This window comes from Procambarus clarkii, unplaced genomic scaffold (assembly GCF_040958095.1).
Source record: "Procambarus clarkii isolate CNS0578487 unplaced genomic scaffold, FALCON_Pclarkii_2.0 HiC_scaffold_106, whole genome shotgun sequence".
NCBI classification, from domain to species: Eukaryota; Metazoa; Arthropoda; class Malacostraca; order Decapoda; family Cambaridae; genus Procambarus; species Procambarus clarkii.
This window is the reverse complement of record NW_027189139.1, coordinates 2,965,923-2,971,922: the sequence shown is the minus strand read 5'-3', so window position 1 is coordinate 2,971,922 and position 6,000 is coordinate 2,965,923.

Genomic DNA, 6,000 nt, shown 5'->3' with positions numbered 1-6,000 from the left:
GTGCTAAGCTTGAACACCACTCCTGCAACAGTCAAGGTGCCAGGCTTGAACACCACTCTTGCCACAGTCAAGGTGCCAGGCTTGAACACTGCTCCTGGCACAGTCAAGATGCCAGGCTTGAACACTGCTCCTGCCACAGTCAAGGTGCCAGGCTTGAACACCACTCCTGCCACAGTCAAGGTGCCAGGCTTGAACACTGCTCCTGCCACAGTCAAGGTGCCAGGCTTGAACACTGCTCCTGCCACAGTCAAGGTGCCATGCTTGAACACCACTCCTGCCACAGTCAAGGTGCCATGCTTGAACACTGCTCCTGCCACAGTCAAGGTGCCAGGCTTGAACACCACTCCTGCCACAGTCAAGGTGCCATGCTTGTACACCACTCCTGCCACAGTCAAGGTGCCAGGCTTGAACACCACTCCTGCCACAGTCAAGGTGCCAGGCTTGAACACCACTCCTGCTACAGTCAAGGTGCCATGCTTGTACACCACTCCTGCAACAGTCAAGGTGCCATGCTTGTACACCACTCCTGCCACAGTCAATGTGCCAGGCTTGAACACCACTCCTGCCACAGTCAAGATGCCAGGCTTGAACACCACTCCTGCTACAGTCAAGGTGCCATGCTTGTACACCACTCCTGCAACAGTCAAGGTGCCAGGCTTGAACACCACTCCTGCAACAGTCAAAGTGCCAGGCTTGAACACCACTCCTGCCACAGTCAAGGTGCCAGGCTTGAACACCACTCCTGCCACAGTCAAGGTGCCATGCTTGTACACCACTCCTGCCACAGTCAAGGTGCCAGGCTTGAACACCACTCCTGCCACAGTCAAGGTGCCATGCTTGTACACCACTCCTGCCACAGTCAAGGTGCCAGGCTTGAACACCACTCCTGCCACAGTCAAGGTGCCAGGCTTGAACACCACTCCTGCTACAGTCAAGGTGCCATGCTTGTACACCACTCCTGCAACAGTCAAGGTGCCATGCTTGTACACCACTCCTGCTGCAGTCAAGGTGCTAGGCTTGAACACCACTCCTGCAACAGTCAAGGTGCCAGGCTTGAACACCACTCCTGCCACAGTCAAGGTGTCAGGCTTGAACACCACCCCTGCCACAGTCAAGGTGCCATGCTTGTACACCACTCCTGCCACAGTCAAGGTGCTAAGCTTGAACACCACTCCTGCAACAGTCAAGGTGCCAGGCTTGAACACCACTCTTGCCACAGTCAAGGTGCCAGGCTTGAACACTGCTCCTGCCACAGTCAAGGTGCCAGGCTTGAACACTGCTCCTGCCACAGTCAAGGTGCCAGGCTTGAACACCACTCCTGCCACAGTCAAGGTGCCAGGCTTGAACACTGCTCCTGCCACAGTCAAGGTGCCAGGCTTGAACACTGCTCCTGCCACAGTCAAGGTGCCAGGCTTGAACACTGCTCCTGCCACAGTCAAGGTGCCAGGCTTGAACACCACTCCTGCCACAGTCAAGGTGCCAGGCTTGAACACTGCTCCTGCCACAGTCAAGGTGCCAGGCTTGAACATTGCTCCTGCCACAGTCAAGGTGCCAGGCTTGAACACCACTCCTGCCACAGTCAAGGTGCCAGGCTTGAACACCACTCCTGCTACAGTCAAGGTGCCATGCTTGTACACCACTCCTGCAACAGTCAAGGTGCCATGCTTGTACACCACTCCTGCCACAGTCAATGTGCCAGGCTTGAACACCACTCCTGCCACAGTCAAGATGCCAGGCTTGAACACCACTCCTGCTACAGTCAAGGTGCCATGCTTGTACACCACTCCTGCAACAGTCAAGGTGCCAGGCTTGAACACCACTCCTGCAACAGTCAAAGTGCCAGGCTTGAACACCACTCCTGCCACAGTCAAGGTGCCAGGCTTGAACACCACTCCTGCCACAGTCAAGGTGCCATGCTTGTACACCACTCCTGCCACAGTCAAGGTGCCAGGCTTGAACACCACTCCTGCCACAGTCAAGGTGCCATGCTTGTACACCACTCCTGCCACAGTCAAGGTGCCAGGCTTGAACACCACTCCTGCCACAGTCAAGGTGCCAGGCTTGAACACCACTCCTGCTACAGTCAAGGTGCCATGCTTGTACACCACTCCTGCAACAGTCAAGGTGCCATGCTTGTACACCACTCCTGCTGCAGTCAAGGTGCTAGGCTTGAACACCACTCCTGCAACAGTCAAGGTGCCAGGCTTGAACACCACTCCTGCCACAGTCAAGGTGTCAGGCTTGAACACCACCCCTGCCACAGTCAAGGTGCCATGCTTGTACACCACTCCTGCCACAGTCAAGGTGCTAAGCTTGAACACCACTCCTGCAACAGTCAAGGTGCCAGGCTTGAACACCACTCTTGCCACAGTCAAGGTGCCAGGCTTGAACACTGCTCCTGGCACAGTCAAGATGCCAGGCTTGAACACTGCTCCTGCCACAGTCAAGGTGCCAGGCTTGAACACCACTCCTGCCACAGTCAAGGTGCCAGGCTTGAACACTGCTCCTGCCACAGTCAAGGTGCCAGGCTTGAACACTGCTCCTGCCACAGTCAAGGTGCCAGGCTTGAACACTGCTCCTGCCACAGTCAAGGTGCCAGGCTTGAACACCACTCCTGCCACAGTCAAGGTGCCAGGCTTGAACACTGCTCCTGCCACAGTCAAGGTGCCAGGCTTGAACATTGCTCCTGCCACAGTCAAGGTGCCAGGCTTGAACACCACTCCTGCCACAGTCAAGGTGCCAGGCTTGAACACCACTCCTGCCATAGTTTATGCATTTTTCACTTACCGGGTGACGTTCCTTTACGAGTTTAAAACACACCTCAAATTTATGAAGTTCACCACACACGGCACAAAAATAGTTTTGGCTTGTCCAGTACCTGGCTACGTGACGTCCCCGTCGTTGACACTTATAACACCCACAAGGGGGAGGGTTGTAGAGTGCTATGTTATAGTGCCGATCTAAAGCTGCTCTAGAGTAAATTCTGTTCGGTATAGGCATGGCACCTTTCCATGTGGCAGCTATGAGGCCATTTCTCGGACGTTTAGGGTTTACAACATTTTCATCACAGAGATATACAGGCTTAATGAGTTTATTTACATTGAATATGACAATGGTTACTTTTGGACACCTTGGTAATGCATTTTTCATCTTAATGCCTGCATACTCTGTGTTTAGCAACACATTTACAAAAGCACTGTTGTTTGTAACGAAGACATAATCACTTTCATCTCTAGGTAACTTAATGACCATGTCATTATATGTCGCAGAGGCTTCACAACCACTGCACGTTTCCCTCTACTGTGGTTCCCAGAGAAAAATCTAGCCGTAAATGTTTGGCAGCAGCCGAATTGGGTTGGTTAGATCGTGCCATTCTCGAATGCTTACGGCGCTGACTTTTACTCATTTGCACCTTGTAACCCTTATCATATGCACCGCCCTCTATGTGTCGTGGGTAATCACCGAGGAGATCGCACTATCATTAGACAACAATTGAGCATACGATGGTCCCAAAGTCACTATCTGGCAACGGTTATGTGCTGCCCGGCATCGCGCCCAGGACAGTTGCCATGACGTTAGAGACATATCATCTATATGCAGGGTATTACGGTACACTCGCTCCACAGTGAACCACAAAGCAGCACACCAGTAGATGGGCTATTCACAGGGTGGAAGAGGCCGTGAACCATCAAACAAGATCAGCAGAAATAAATCGGCCAGCCTACATATATGAGGCTCCACTATTTTCAAGGTCACAGCGTACTTGCAGGTCGGCGAGGTAAATTTGAAGTTAGTGACATACGCATAAATACCTGGAGTCTGCTCAATACTCACAACAAAATTTAAATACACAGTCAACAAACCGTAGTACTTGAGAGCTGTTGGAGAGACATGCAATAAGCATGTTGATCATGAAGGCGTTCCTGGCACCATATCCTCCTTTCCTGGCCGGGCGAGGAGCTAGGCCTAACACAGCTATAGTTGGTGCCACACCAATGCCCAATATTCCAACGGCTCCTTTGTTAATCTACAAAGTTTTTGTAATTAAAGTTTCTAGCCCCCCTCAAACGTCAGAGCACTACTTCACATCAACTAATTTAGAAGTGGGAGAGTTAAGACATCACTTAATGTATCTACACTGAAAAGAGGCTGCATTGTTTCATGATCACTAGCGTCTCCGATCAAAGAAAAAGGTAATCACGGCTTAGCAGTTGCATGGCGCAAGAGCTATTTTCGGGTACCCGACATGTTTGGTTTAGGCCCAATAGGTGTGTGAGGAGGAGAGGCGTCCCTTCGCAGGCCAGCAACAAGGCTACACATGTCACTTCTAATTTACCAGTGCAGGTGATAACCAAGTTTCAGACCACCTGGTGTGTATGTGTGCCCCAGATTGGCTATTAAGCTTCGTAAATGCAGCAAGTCCAATTACACCACCGTCATCGAGCGCCAACGCCGGGGAAGACCCCACAAACGTCCATCCCCTACGCAGCCTAAGCCTACACTGTCTCAGTAGAAAAAAGAAAGATCCTGAAACGACGCCCACCCAGACGGGGTGGGGCTGCAGCTCGCAAGATGCAGCTGTGTAGACTCTGCTCCATTATGTAACCAGATACAAATTCCTTGGTCTTGAGGTCCCATTGTACAGCAGTGTTGTAGCCAGACTGGGTCGCCAAAGTAGAGAGAGGCTCCGTGCTCTCAAGGCTGTTGCAGGCTACCATCCAAGCTATTGCGCAAATGTGAGAATTGTCAAAATGATGTATCTCTCATATATTAGATCTCCAATCGATTATGCTTCATCTATGCTTGCACTAGTGTCTGAGAAAATGCTTGGAGGGCTGGAGAAGATGCAAAAAGAAGCCATGAGGATTATCCTCGGATGCCCCCATACAACTATATCACTAAACACGAGGAAGGAAATGAATATTTCATGTGTCAGTGATCATATCACTGAAATTAATGCTATAATTGGTATCAAGATGTTTAGGCTAACCACCCTAACCCGTGCACTGAAACCCTCCAAGCCTTCTTTATTGAAGGTCAGCATCCCTCCAAATGGATTACCAAAACCGCCACTGTTCTCAGAATGTATAATAGTCATCACCTCTACCGATATAGACAACAACGACACTTTCCTGCAACCCGTTCTCGCACTTTCGTACAGGCAATATTGACTTATTAAATAAGTGCATATGTGACATACTAATTTATTGTGAATATTTTAGTTTACCTTGAAAAGCTTCATAGAAAACACCGACCTTACCTAACCTTCTTAGTATATTAAGATGAGCATCTTATTGCTTCTTAATTACAATTATTACTTAACCTATTATAGGTATAGGTTAAGTAATAATTGTAATTACGAAGCAATAAGATGCTTATCTTAACATATTTGAATTCATATTTTATTCTATGAAACTTTTCAAGGCAAACTAAAATATTCATAATAAATTAGTATGTCACATATGCACTTATTTAATAAGTCAATATTAACTGTACGAAAGTGCGAGAACGGGTTGTTTCCTGCTCCATGGGAGATTACACCTTTCCAAATTACGGTCCCCCTCTTTACCATCCAAGAAGCTGATTAAAGAACAAGCCTTGCTTCGACAAGAAGCAAAGTTCAATGCCTTACGCCAAATTGATGCTTTGGTCAGTGAGTGCTTCTATTCCCAAATTATTTCCACTGATGGCTCCCATGCAGTAGTCCCATGATGCAGCTGGAAGTGAAATTGTTGTGACAGCGAGAAATGGTTCCTTCTCCCATGAGTGTTGAACGCATCTAAGTAACTGGGCCTCCACTCTTCAAACAGAATTGGTTGCCATAATCCTTGCACTCGAGCACGTATATGAATCCAAAGTTGACACGCTAATTTTAAGTGACTCCTTGTCATCCTAGACTGCCCTCATCACCCCAAGGCATAACTGTGACATGCATCTCTCTAAAGCTAGACACAGATATGGTGAAATAGTTAATGATGGAGTCTGAGTTTGTCTCCTGTA